Consider the following 15,147-nt stretch of genomic DNA (forward strand, 5'->3'; position numbering starts at 1 on the left):
ATTTTTAATTTTTTCTCTTTGATCCCAATTTTTTTCTTTATTGTCAAAGTGAAGTACAGAGGAGTTACAGGTTCATATGTAAGGCAGTGAGTACATTTCTTATCCAACTTATTACCTCCTCCCTCAGTTTTCCCTGCCTTCCCCTCCCTCTTTCCCTCTCTCCCCATGAGTTGTACAGTTGTTTACACCAAATGGTTTTGTAAGTATTACTTTTGGAATGGCTTGTCTTTTTATCCTTTGTCTCTCTATTTTGGTATTCCCTTTCCCTTCCCTAGTTCTAATACATGTATATACAGTATCCAGGGTATTAAGATCAGATACAGTGATAGCAGGGGTAAAACTATGGGAAGGAAATATGAGAGAAAAAAAAGAAAAAGAAAAAAAAGGGTACTGTTTCACATGGCATATTGAAAATAGTTACAACAATGATATACCACTTGTTTCCGTAATGTGAGTTCATTTCACTTAGCATCATCTTAAGTGTTCATATGGGTATAGCTATTGGGCCATTGTGATCTGCTATGACTAGCCTAAATATGTACTAATTATTCCCTAGGAGGGAAATCATAGCATCCATGTTTCTTTGGGTCTGGCTCACTTCACTTAATACGATTTTTTCCAAGTCCTTCCATTTCCTTATGAATGGGGCAGTATCATTCTTTCTGATAGAGACATAGAACTCCATTGTGTATATGTACCACATTTTCCTGATCCACTCATCTACTGAGGGGCATCTGGGTTGGTTCCCTATTTTATCAATGACAAGTTGTGCTGTGATGAACATAGTTGTGCTGGTAGCTTTAGTGTGTTCTTGCTTGTAATCTTTCGGGTAGATGCCCAAAGCTGGGGCTTCTGGGTTGTAGGGGAGCTCTATGTTTAGCCTTCTGAGGAACCTCCATACTGCTTTCCAGAGTGATTGAACAAATTTACATTCCCACCAACAATGTAGTAGTGTGCCCTTGTGGCCACATTCTCTCCAGCACGTGTTATTATTAGTTTTCCTGATAATGGACATTCTTACTAGGGTGAGGTGGAATCTCAGTGTTGTTTTGATTTGCATTTCTTTTATGGCCATTGATGTAGAGCATTTCTTCATGTGTCTCTTGGCCATTCTCATTTCCTCTTCAGAGAAGTCTATTTTTAGGTCTATAGCCCATTTGTTGTATATATGTCTTTAATGAGATATACAAGATAAATATATCTTGAATAAGATATACAAATAGCCACTCTTGTAACTTCATCCTATGGTACAAAAGTACCAGTAGGTAGACATTCATGTACAATTATGTCTAACATTTTTTTTTGGAAAACACAGAACTGAAAACAGAATTTGTATCCATATCCATATGGCTAAATAAAACATAGTCTATCTGTAGAAGAAAATGTTTACAGATTAACCATTAAAAAGAATGAGTTAGTTTGACATCTATTGGTGTGGAGGGATGTTTGCAACGTATTTTTATGGGGAAAACAGCAAACTGGGGAAAACAGCAAACTGAGTATTTGATACTTATTGTATAACCCCTTACTGTGAGAACATTCTGTATATAAATGTTATGCATGTCTGCACCAGCATTGAAAGGCGCCACAGTGCCTGCAGGAATGATGGAAGTAACACGTGGGTGAAATAAACCTGGGAGAAATGAAAAGCCAGGTTCAGTATTTTCAAACTTTATTTTTATTGAACTGGGAGAGAGTGTTGACAGTGTTTTTTAACAACTTGTGTAATTACAAAATAACCATCATGGGAACCTCTGTGGAATTCTGGTACATGAATGTCTTCAGATTCAGTGTTCAGTATGGAGTGTTCTTTTTGTACTTCTTTAGCCTTACCATCAATATTAATTGGGAGAGATAATTAAGCAATGTGAATTTATCTTTAAAACTGGGGGGGCATTTATGGAATTCTTGTATACCTTCTATGATTAGCTTTGGAGTAAGTTTTTAAATAAAACTTGTGAGTCTTTCTACTTTGTTCCATTGATGTTTTGGATTCCTGGCAACATAATATAAACTTTAGAAACAACACGTAGTTTCTTTCTTTTTTTTCCCCCCACCAGTCCTGGGCTTGAACTCAGGGCCTGGGCACTGTCCCTGAGCTTCTTTTGTTCAAGGCTAGCACTCTACCACTTAAGGTACCATACCACTTCCATTTTTTTGTTAGTTTGTTTTATATGGTTCTGAGGAATCGAACCCAGGGCTTCATGCATGCTAGGCAAGCACTCTACCACTAAGCCACACTCCCAGCCCACAGGATGTAGTTCCTACTGGGAAGTTATCTAGGATTCAGATAGGAATTGTTTTGTTGTGAATCAGCTTTACCAGTATCACCATCTTAGCAATGTTGTCTTTCCATTGATTTTGAACTTCTTCAGTAGCTTTTAAAATAGTTTCTTGAGTAATCAGGCTTTATACTTCTTTTGTTGATCTTACTCTTAAGAATAGTATTCTGTTAAAAATTTAAATTTTAATTTGTTTTTAATTTTTTATTGACGTATAGCAACTGTACATATTAATGGGGTGTGATGGGATAATAAAATACATGTGTAACATCACATCAAGATAGTAATTGTTTCCATCTCTTTAAACATCTCATTTCTTTGTGTTGGGAGCCTTCCAATTTCTCTCTCATAGTTTTTGTAAAAACATAATTGTTGTGAGCCATATTCACACTTCTGTGCTACAGATGGCTAGAATTTATTTTTTTCTGTGCAACTGTTTTTTTGGCACCATTAAATCCAGTCCATACAGTTACTATTCTTCTTCCTATTTTTCCTTGCTAATGTATCAGCTTCCTGAGAAGCTAGGATTACAGGCGTGAGTCCACCAGCACCTGGAAAATCTATAATCAATCTAGTTATTTGTATATGAGATGTGGTCCAAGGCACTGAGGTTTGAACTCAGAGCCCTGAACTTTCTAGGTAGGCACTCTAACACTTGAACCATGACCTCAAATCTTTTCTTTCTTTCTTTTTTTTTTGCCAGTCCTGGGCTTGGACTCAGGGCCTGAGCACTGTCCCTGGCTTCTCTTTGCTCAAGGCTAGCACTCTGTCACTTGAGCCACAGCGCCACTTCTGGCCGTTTTCTGTATATGTGGTGCTGGGGAATTGAACCCAGGGCCTCATGTATACGAGGCAAGCCCTCTTGCCACTAGGCCATACCCCCAGCCCTCAAATCTTTTCTTGTTTTATTTATTTGTAAGATTTATTTCCTTGGTGGGCCTTGGACAACCATCCTTCTACCTTTTTCTCCTAAGTGGCTGGGATCACAAGCATGCTCAATCACGTAGCTTATTTATTTTGATGAGTCTCATTAACTTTTTGCCCTGGTTGGTTCTGAACTGTTTTCTTCCCATATCTACCTCCAGAATAGCCGAGATTACAGGTATTTACTACCATATCACACTTTATTTTTAAATGAAATCCTTTTTTTTTTTTTTTTTTGGCTTTTTCACATGAGCAACAACATGCAGTATTTGTCTTTCTGTGCCTTATTTTATTTAATGTCCTCCAGTTTCATTTTGTTGCTGCAAGTGTCAGTATTTTATTCTTTTTTTTTTTTAATGTGTTGTGGGCCTTGAACTCAGGGGCTGGGCACTGTCCTTGAACTTTTTTGCTGAATGCCGGTGTTCTATCACTTTGAACCACAGCTCTACTTCTGGTTTTTAGGAGGTTAATTGGAAATAAGAGTCTCAAGGACTTTCCTGCCCAGTCACCAGGCTTTGAACTGCAATCTCCAGATCTCAGCCTACTGAGTAGCTAGGACTATGGGTGCTGGCTTCTTCCTCCTTCTTTTTTAAATGACTAGGTAATACTCAATTGTGTTCACATGCCACATTTTATTGGACATTAATGGCCCCCTTGGTTGATTTCACATCTTGACTATTGTGATTATTGCTGTATATATGGAAGTACTGATGTCTTTTTGACACACTGATTTCATTTCCATTGGTTATATAGTCACTAGTGGTATAAGTGGATCATATGGCAGTGCTATTTTTAGGTCTTGTAGACCCTTTCCTACTGTAATCCATCCTGGCTGTATTAATTTACATCCTTATTAAAAGTGCCTGAATTCCCTTTCTCTGAATCCTTGCCAGCATGTGCTATTTTTATGTCTTTTTGATATTTGCCATTGGAACTGTGATGAGATGATCTCTCCTGTGGTTTTGATGTGCATTTCCTTAATAGTGATTTGGGGCATTTTCACCTACTTTTTGGCTATATATGTTTCTTCTTTTGAGAAACGTCTATTCAAATCTTTTACCCATCTTTAAGTTGGGTCTTTTTTTTTTACTGTTGAAGTTCTTGTTCGAGTTATTTAAAAATTCTGGACATGAATCTCTTGTCTACTGAATAGTTTGTGAGTATTTTCTAGCATGGTGCAGCTGTTTCTTCATTCTCTTCCCTGTTTCCTTTGCTGTGCAGAAGTTTTTTTTGATGCAATCCCATTTGCCTATTTTTGCTCTTGTTGACTGGGCTTTTGGCATCTTACTTAAAAAATCATTGTCTGTATTGATATATTGATGTGTTTCCCTATGTTTTCTTCTACTAAGTTGAGTTTTTGAAGTTGCTTTTAGATTTTTTTGGTCTATTTTGAGTGTGTGTGTGTGTGTGTGTGTGTGTGTGTGTGTGTGTAGTTTCAGCATACACGGAATTATCTTTGCATCTCTGGGATCAATCTCATTTGGTTTTTATGTATTGTTGAATTCATTTTACTTGTATTTTGTTGCGTTGAGTAAGGGATATTGATCTCTTGTTTGTGGTTTTTATTTTATTTTGATATTTTCATGTGCTTGGTATCAGGGTAATGCTAGCCATATAGAGTAAGTTTGGAATAGTTCCTTCCCTTATATATATTTTTTTGAGTCGTCGGAGAAAAATTGGTGTTAGTTCTTTAAAAGTTTTGTGAAATTCAGTAAGGAAGCCATGTGGGCTTGCTACTTGCTTTGGTGTGTCTATGGCTTCTTTTTGCTCAAGGCTAGCACTCTACCACTTGAGCCACAGCGCCACTTCTGGCTTCTTCTGTATATGTGGTGCTGAGGAATTGAACTCAGGGCTTCATGCATGCTAGGCAAGCATGCTACCATTAGCCCATATTCCCAGCCCGAATAGTTTATGTTTTTAAAGTCTATTTTATTTATTTATATCCCAATCTTTGTTATTTCTTTTCTTCTACTAACTTTGGGTTTGATTTACTCTTGCCTTTTTAATTCTTTGAGTGATAACAGTAGATTATTTGAAATCTCCCTTTTTTCCCTCTCTCTCCTCTTTTTTCTCCTTCTCTTTTTTCCCATTTCCCATGCTATGTGTATTCCTCTTAATCCTGCTTTTGCTGTATCTCAAATATTTTTGGTATGTTATATTTCCATCTTCATTTGTTTCAAGAAAAACTTAAATTTCCCTTTTGCTTTCTTCACTGGCCATATTGTTTAATTGCCATCTCCTCAGACAGTTTACAAAGTTTCTCTTGTTGATATATAATTGTTTTTCATTATGGTCAGAGAAGATACATGATATCATTTTGAATTTTCTCAAAATAATTGTTGAGATTTGTATTGTGACCTAATAAATGGTATATTCTGGAGAATGTTCTATGTGTTGGTGAATAGAATGTGTATTCTGCAAATGAAATGCTCTGTAACCATGTATTAGATCCACTTGGGCTATCCTATAGTTAATTCTTGCTTCTTCATTGATTATTTTTGTTTTTGTTTTAATGATCTGTCCATTGGTTCAAGTCTGTTGTTGAAGTCCCCACTTATTATTATATTAGAGTCTATTAATTCCCTTAAGATCTAATTGTGTGTGTCAGTGTTGGGTATGTATATATTTATAATTCTTCTGTCTCTGAATTATTTATTTATTTTTTTGTCAGTCTTGGGGCTTGGACGCAGGGCCTGAGCACTGTACCTGATTTCTTTCTGCTAAAGGCTAGCACTCTTCCTCTCGAGCCACAGTGCTACTTCCAGCTTTTTCTGTTTATGTGGTGCTGAGGAATGGAACCCAGGGCTTCATGCATGCTAGGCAAGCACTCTACCACTAAGCTACATTCCAGCCCCTCTTTTAATTAGTATACAATGAGTTTGTCACTTTTTATGGTTTTTGACTAAAGTCTAATTTAATTGATACGTGTTTACTGCTGCTGCTTATAAGTATAGCTACTCCTCAGGTTTTTGTTTTTTTTAAGTATGGGGTTTCAACTCAGGCCCTCATGCTTGCTTAGCAGGTTGTGTATAATTTGAGCCATAACCCTATCCCTTCTTCCTTTAATTATTTTTCAGGCCTGAGTAGCTGGGATGACAGGTATGTACTATTATACTCACCTTTTTGGCTGATATAGCTTGCTTACAGTTTTTTTTTTGGTGTGTGTGTGTGTGTGTGTGTGTGTGTATGTGTGTGTGTGTGCCAGTCCTGGGTTTTGAACTCAGGGCATGGGTGCTAAGCCTGAGCTTTTGTTCTCTACCACTTGAGCCATGGCTCAACTTCCAGTTTTCTGTTGGCTCATGGGAGATAAGAGTCTCACAGACTTTCCTGTCCATGCTGGCTTTGATCCGCAATCCTCAGCCTCTGAGTAGCTAGGATTATAGATGTGAGCCATCAGCACCTGGAGGCTTGCTAACTTTTAAAAAAGTTTTTGTTTTTTTTTGCCAGTCGTGAGGTTTGAACTCAGGGCCTGAGCACTGTCTCTGGCTTCTTTTTGTTCAAGGTTGGCACTTTGCCAACTTGAACCACAGCGTCACTTCTGGCTTTTTCTATATATGTGGTACTGAGGAACTGAACCTAGGGTTTCATGTATACAAGGCAAGCACTCTTGCCACTAGGCCATATCCCCAGCCCCTAAAAAAAGGTCTAAGAGTTACTTTATTATTATTTTCAAATAGTTGTACAAAGAGGTTTCAATTTAACAAGTCCACTTATATGTATAATGCATTCTGGTCATAGTCACCCCTTCTTTTTTTTTTTTGTCACCCCTTCTATTAATTGGCCTGGGCTGGCCTTAAGCCATGAGCCTCTTGATGCCTGTCTCCCTTTCAGCTGGGGTTTACAGGCATGAGTCACTTGGCTATCTTCTCATTCACTTTTACTTTCCCTTTGTGTATACTATCTTCTTCATCCCTTCATGAACGTTCAGTAGCTGTGTTTATCAGTCAAGTGACATTAACCCAGTCTATAGTTTTTCATTGGGGGAATTGAATCTATTTACATTCAAGCTTATCATTGACAGGTTAGGACTTATGATTTTTTTCCCTGGGGTTTTATATAATCTTTATTTCTACCTCTCTTGTTTTAGCATCATGGACAGTTTCCTTTTGTTTTTTTTTTCTCTTCTTTTTTGGATCTTCTCTACTAGTGAATTTCAATGCTTTTTATGTGTTTGTATAGTGTCAAGCATCAGTGACTTTTCTCTTTTAGATGTAGGGCTCCCGTAACTATCCCTGTGAGACTAGAATGGTGGCGATTATTCATTCCATTGCAAAGACTTTGTTTTCCTTTCACTTCTAAAGGACAGTTTTGCTGAATATAATATTCATGGTTGGCTCCCCCACAGTTCCCCTTTAGGACTTCGGATCTGACATTCAACTCCCTGCTAGCCTGTAAGGTTTCTGCTGAGAGATCTGGTGTTACTTTAACTGGGGTTGGGGTTCTTGTAGATGATTTGATGCTTATTTTCTTGTTTTCACAATTTTGTCTTCGACTTTTGACAATTAGACTATACTGTGTCTCAGAGTTGCCATTTAACAATATATCTTTTTGTTTGTTTGTTTTTGGTGGTCTAGGGACTTGAACTCAGGGCCTGGATGCTATCCCTGAGCTTTTTTTGCAAAAGGCCAGCACTCTGACACTTTGAGCCACAGTGCCGCTTCCAGTTTACTAGGGGTTAATTGGAGATATGAGTCTCACGGACTTTCCTTCCTAGGGTGGCTTTGAACCATGATCCTCAGATCCAGCCTTCTTAGTAGCTAGGATTACAGGTGTGAGCCACCAGTGCCTGGTTTATGAACTTATCTTGATCAGTGTCACCACTTCCAACATTTTTACCCATTCTTCCCCTACCCACCTTTTGTCACTCTTCTTAATAGTAATAATTATTATTATTTTGTGTTCATTCTGGGGCTTGAACTCAGGGCCTGAGCTCTGTCCTTGAGCTTTTTTCTTTCCCCTCCAAAAAATAAGTCTATATTTGAGACTCAGCTTTCACTTCTGGCTTTTTTGGTGCTTATTTGGAGATAAGTCTCTTGTACTTTCCTGCCTGGGCTGGCTTTGAAACACGATCCTTAGATCTCGGCCTCTTAAGTAGCTAGGATTACAGGCATGAGCCACTGGGACCCAGCAGTCTTCTCAAATTGTAGGCTACAAATTGGATTCTTTTTTTTTTTTTTTTGCCAGTCCTGGGCCTTGAACTCAGGGCCTAAGCACTGTCCCTGACTTCTTTTTTTTCTTTTCTTTTCTTTCTTTTTTTTTTTTTTTGCTCAAGGCTAGCCCTCTGCTACTTGAGCCACAGCACCACTTCTGGCCATTTTCTATATATGTGGTGCTGAGGAATCGAACCCAAGGCTTTATGTATACGAGGCAAGCACTCTTGCCATTAGGCCAAATTCCCAGCCCCCAAATTGGATTCTTGACTGCATTCTCCCCTGATTCTCTTCTTCATTTATCTACTTCTTTCCCCTTGACCCTACCATACCCCTTTCAAATACCCACTTCCTGGTGTTTATTTTGCTGAACTTTGGTTTGTCTTTCTAAGGAATTACACTATTTGAGATCTCCCTTGAATCTTCCATATTTCAGTTAATACATTTGGATACACTTGCATACCACCCAATGTATTTACTTATGAGTTTGTAAGCTCAATTTAGCTTCCACGTGTAAGGACTAGTATGCATCCTGTTTCTCTGTGCCAGACTTCACTCAACATAATTTTTTCAAGTGTCTCCATCTCTTTACAAATGATACAATATCATTTTTCTAATAATAGATAAGTAAAATTCCATCGTGTATATATACCATATATATATATATATATATATATATATATATATATATGATTCATTCAGTCCATTGTGGGGCATCTTGGCTGATTTTATACCTTAGTTATGGTAAATAGTGTTGTAATAAACATGGTTGTGCTGGTGGTTTTACTATATGCTGGTTTGTAATCTATTTTATGCCTTCTGTTTGGTTATTTTTCAGAGTTTCTATCTCTATTGCAGTCTTTTTTTTTTCAGATTTGGTATTTGCTTCTTCATCAATTTATCTGTGCCTTCTTTTATCTCTTTTAGTTGAGTGGATATTTTTTTCATTGGACTCATGTCATCTTTTGGAGTTTGTTTAGCTTTTTGTGTTTTCCACAAATTCTTCCATTATTCTTTGGCTACTTCCATCACATTCACAGAATGTCTTATATAGGTTTTCTGTGTTTTCATTAGTCATCTTTATCAGTAGATCTTTTAGCCTTATGTGTGAAGTTTCCTCTAGATCATTATCTTTCTGTTCTGTGGAATGATTGCTGTTTTCTATTTCTTTGATTTCATGTATATATATTTGTATTTCTGGCTTTACCTATTTGAAGAACTTTTTTGGTATTGACTTTCAGGTGCCTGAGATCTTCCTAGTGGGTTGTTCTCTGTATTCTCAATTGACTAGGCAGATGATGGGGGTGTGTCTCTCTACTAATATGGGGCATATGTCATCTTTGGCACTTTATCCTAATCTAGAATGGGTGAAATATAACCAATAGTAGGGCATGTTTGTCCACTTTTTCTATTCTTCCAGTCTTGAGGAGATATGTTTATTGGACTGGAGTTCTTCTTCTACTTGTTCAGGGCTAGGGAGGGTTAGGCACCCACCACGTGAAAACCAGATCCTCAGGCACTACACTTTTTGGGCGGAACCCTGGTGGGAGCAGGCCTCTGATTGGCTGCTGTGACCAGGAGAGGTCTTCAGCCCTTGTCCTTGTATGTGTGGTGCAGAGTTTGAGGCTGGAAGCCTGTGGTTCACTTAAGTGTACAAGCTTAGGTTTGGGGGTGGAACTCTGATATTGGAGACCTTTGGTCTCTGTCCCTTTTGGCTTGGAGTTCCCCCAGAGGTTTGCTCCTTACTCCACACTGGGGGCTGAGCTTGGGGGCTGGACTCTGGTTCAGAGCACTGTTCACTCTGTGTCCCTGTTTGTGGGTAGCTTTGCTGGAGGCCAGCCCCTCACTCAACACTAGGGGCAAGCCTGGTTTGGAGCACTGCCTTTTGTTTCCTGTTGGTCCAGAACGCCACTGCAGGCTGGCCCCACAGTCAGCAGAGAATATGGTTTGATCAAATGTATTAGGGATCTTTTTATGTTCTTGGATCTGGATGTCTATATCTGTCCCAAGATTTAACCATGAGAGGCTCTGAAAGAACAGCAATGCCTTACAGTAGCACAGCTGATAAAGCAGGGTTACATCTACACCAAAGCTTTGGATTCCAGGTCTCCTTCCCTACAAACACCAGAAGCCCTGCATCCTGGCTGGGGAGTATTTGTACGAGGGCTAAGAGAAGTCTTGCTACAGATGAGAAGTGCAATTTGACAGTGTTTCCATAGTTCCATCCTTCTGGGATGTCACAATCCCAGAATCCCTCCCTACAATGTGCAAGGGACACTAGCAGCTGATGGCCCAGCCTCAGGCTTGTGGAGCACTTCTCAAGTGTGGCTCTATATTTCCTCTCCCCTTTTGGGGGCTCCTTGTCAGGACTTGAAATAGACAACTTCATAACCGCAGACCTTGTCTGGTCCCAGGGCATCTTTGTAGCAGCACACCAACTCTGAAGCTTCCCTTGGAGCTAATTTCACTGAAAAGATATTCCCTTTCCATTTCCCTTTTAGCTCATTTTTTTTGATTTTTTAAATTCCCAAGTATTCTCTGGGTATACTTCTGCACAGCCTCAAACACCAACCACATGGTTTTTCTTACAGAATCCTGTGAGTTTTCTCACTTCCATACCTCAGATGAACCCATTTGAAAGGAGGACCAAGCCTCTATATCTCCCCAGGGGCTAACTTCTGCTAGAAATTAAGAAATACACTTAAAGCTGAAGCAAGATAGGATGTACAGAGTAGGTACTAGGCATTCTGAGCTCCAGACATATCCCTTTTCCTACACCACCTGCTCCCTGGATTTTGGTGCATTCCAGAAGGCAGGAGAGAGTGAATTAGAATTATCTGGAGAGATTTCCAAGGTCTACCCTGTGTATTCAAATTGCTCACTGATCTGGGAGAAGAGCTATTAGCCTAGTGGATCAGGCATTATGACACATAGCTTCTATCTGGTACAATTACTCCTTGTTTCTGGAGGTGAGAGTCCGCAGCAGAGAGAGACCTCAAGGCCTGCTGCAGGTAGAAAGTCCTGCAGAAAGTCAATGCAGAGTTTCAGAAGGCATAGTGAGTGCGCAGAGATTCCAAGTAGCTGCCAAGGAAAGGAGCTCTGGGCTAGAGAGGAGGTCTGGCTGTCTATTCTTCTAGTACAGAGACCAAGGAAATTGGAATCAAAGCTTGGGCCAATTGGATCCTAAAAGGCTGGATCCAAACAGTCCAGAACATGGGTTTCAAGTTGTCATCTGCATGTCACGGATAAGTGAGAAAAGGTTTGGTTGTCTGAGTTTGAAGGTGCTTGAAGTTCATAGATGCTTTTTTTCTGGGTGGGTTTTATCATAGACAGTCCATTATACCAGGGACAGACACTGGACACAGGTTCTGGGAGGCATGCAGTCTCACTGCGACTGGAAGCAAACAGAAGTAGAAGAATCACATGGCTTAGAAACAAGGCCCTGTAGATATTCTTTTTTTTTTTTTTTTTTTTTGCCAGTCCTGGGCTTGGACTCAGGGCCTGAGCCACTGTCCCTGGCTTCTTTTTGCTCAAGGCTAGCACTCTGCCAATTGAGCCACAGCGCCACTTCTGGCCATTTTCTATATATGTGGTGCTGGGGAATCGAACTCAGGGCTTCATGTATGTGAGGCAAGCACTCTTGCCACTAGGCCATATTCCCAGCCCCCCTGTAGATGTTCTGAAAGAGTGAATAGGATCTTGAGAAGAAAGATCAGCAAGAACAGCAGGCTTTTCTCTTTCTTTTCTGGTAGTTCTGGGGGTTGAATTCAGGGCCATGCACTTGCTGGGCAGGCACTCAACCACCATGCCCCCAGTCCTTTGTATTTTAGCTATTTTTTCCCATAATATCCTGCTTTTTTGCCCCATCAAGACTGGACTTCAATCCTATTTATTGTTCTTGCATAACTGGGATGACAGGGGCGTGCTGCCAGCTCTTTAATCATTGGAATGGGTTTTCTATACTTTTTTCCCCGGTTGGTTTGAACTGTGATCCTCCTGATCTCTTCCTCTTGAGAAGAAATGCATGTGTGAGCCACTGTGCCTAACTCCTTCTGTCTCTTAAGGGATGGACAAGGGCTTAATTTGGGGACAGAGACAGACTACAGAACTTGGGACAAGGAGTTGTTGGGTTTCCATCAGTAAGTTAGGCTGATCTAAGCCTTCTGGGCCCTTTATAATGGGCTCTATATGCTCATCCCTCACTACAGAGAACTTGAAACTTCTTAGGGAAGGTTCATGTCATTCAGCTGTAATCTCCCCCTTAGCTTCCTTGCTATGAGCTGCTCAGCTGTTGCATGCAACGCAGCATGCCCAGGTGGGAAGTGTGGAGGACCTGTCATATGAGATCACATATTAGGCTGGCAATGCAGAATAGTTCCTTACAGGGAGACCCTGGTGGTGGGTGGAGATCGATAGGATATAGGTAGGCATGTCTATCTTTCTACTAGGCTGAGCAGAGAAGATCCAAATAAATGCAGAAATTAACTTCTTTCACATTTACCTGAGGTAGTGAAGTTTCCTTTCTTTGCAAAGGCTCTATGGAGCTTTTCCTAAAATCACACTCCTATGCAAAAATCTGTCCCTACATCACAGTGGTTCTCAAGTTCAAGCATGTTCAGTGTTTCCTGGAGGGCAGATGGGGACTGGGCAGCTCCCAGACTTAGTAGGTCCATGCCTTGAAGGTTTGCATTCCTAACAAGTTTTCAGGTCATGCTGTGGAGCTGAGCTTATTTATTTTTCCAGTCCTGGGGCTTGAACTCAGGGTCTGGGCACTGTCCCTGAACCTCTCTGTGCTCAAGGCTAGTGCTTTACCACTTGAACCACTTCCTGCCTTTTCTTTTCATGTGGTATTGAGGAATTGAACCCAGGGCTTCATGCATGTAAGGCAAGCACTCTACCGCTAAGCCACATTCTCAGCCCTGAGCTTATGTTTTAAGACTTGAAAATCTTATTAACTCCATTAACGCAAATTTTCTACTTTAAAATTGCATGGTCTGTTTGAATTTTGTCAAGAATAATCCAGAATGATTTTTTTTGCATGTAGCCTGTCTTTCCAGTGAGATCTCAATTCCTGTGAGAAAGGGATTGCGTGTTGGCTATTTTCTCCCTATCAGTCAGTGTTGTTGGACACACAGGCAATGATATCAATTACTTTAAGCAGACAGGAGTCAATGATGGTTAATTTTTGAGTTTCCACATTTTTGCAAAAGACCATCCATTTTTTCCCTATTCATATTTACAGAGAAAAATCTTCATTTGCTCAAATAACATCTTAAGTCCATTAAAGAAACACTCAAGTCTTGATTTAGGAAAAAAAGAGTTCATTCCTTCATCCTTCCAAACAAGGTACAGTACACAACTGAACAACAATGTATATTCCTGAAAAAAAAACACACACACTATATCTTATATTGTTCTACTCTTTAAGTAAAATTCAGATATTAAGGAAAAGAGCCACTAATCACATGAACACATTACAGAAATCAAAATTAACTTACCACACAAAATAAATTAAAACATTAAATATTAACCTTTTCAGTGCAACATATACAGAAGTCAGAGTAATAAGTTCTTAAAAAACAGGGTTGTTACAATAAAGATAATGAAAACTTGAACATTTCAGTAAGTTATTATACTAGGAAGAGGAGCTGCTTTTAAGTACACACTACTGGGTCTTCTTGAAAACTTGGTAATATCAATGGCTAGAGAGAACAGGTCTTATGTTAGCATACTAAAAACAGTCAGGCATGGCGGCTCATGCCTGTAATCCCAGTATTTGTGAGGATGGAGAGTTTGAGGCCAGTGAGATCCTATTTCAAAAACAAAACAAAATCACAAACAAATCCCTAATACAACCCCAGGACATGTGCTGTTTCTAGAACTTCCTTTGAGTCTGGGCTTTTTAATGGTTTTTCCCTCTTTTTTTTTGGCCAGTCCTGGGCCTTGAACTCAGGGCCTGAGCACTGTCCCTGGCTTCCTTTTGCTCAAGGCTAGCACTCTGCCACTTGAGCCACAGCGCCACTTCTGGCCGTTTTCTGTATATGTGGTGCTGGGGAATTGAACCCAGGGCCTCATGTATATGAGGCAAGCTCTCTTGCCACTAGGCCATATCCCCAGCCCTGGTTTTTCCCTCTTTGAGTTAGGCTTGTTGGGAGAGATGAAAGCCCAGAACCTGCTAAGGGTTGGCTTCTCCTGAGCAGTGCTAGAATGTCCTTGGTACATCCTTGGCAAACTGCCTGGAAAAGCATCCAATGGTTCTCATGCCTGGGAAAGTTGGCTTGGAAACATCAGGCAGTTTCTATACCTTTAGAAAACAACCTGCCCCATGGGTGGTGGCATCCGTTCCTCCTATCTCAGACTGGGCATCAGGGTGCTGGATGTTTCTTCTGCTGGAACATATGTTATTCTCACTCCTTGCTTGGTTCCACATGCTTCCAGGTGGGGCCCCCTCTTCCAGGCTGGAGTTGGCTGGATTATGTCTTGCCATGTAGAAAAATGTTTGCTATCTCTATGCTTAAAGTCACAGCCTGAAAAGCCATGGCTAAATCCAGGCTCCATAAAGCTTTGGAGGCCTTTATACAGTTCATCTCCCCTTCCCCATGGGGGGGTTTTCATGGTTTCTGAGCCCTGCCCAGTGTGTGGCTGCTTCCCAGGGTAGGCCTCTAGAATGGTTTCCCCTAATTATAACAATTTTAAACAAATACTTGGCTTTCTGAAGGGCAGGAGCACAGGGATTGAATTCTGCAGGATGGCCTAGGAGATGCTTTTTTCTTTTTGGTTCCATTACTTGG

This window comes from Perognathus longimembris, chromosome 8 (genome assembly GCF_023159225.1).
Source record: "Perognathus longimembris pacificus isolate PPM17 chromosome 8, ASM2315922v1, whole genome shotgun sequence".
Classification (NCBI taxonomy): domain Eukaryota; kingdom Metazoa; phylum Chordata; class Mammalia; order Rodentia; family Heteromyidae; genus Perognathus; species Perognathus longimembris.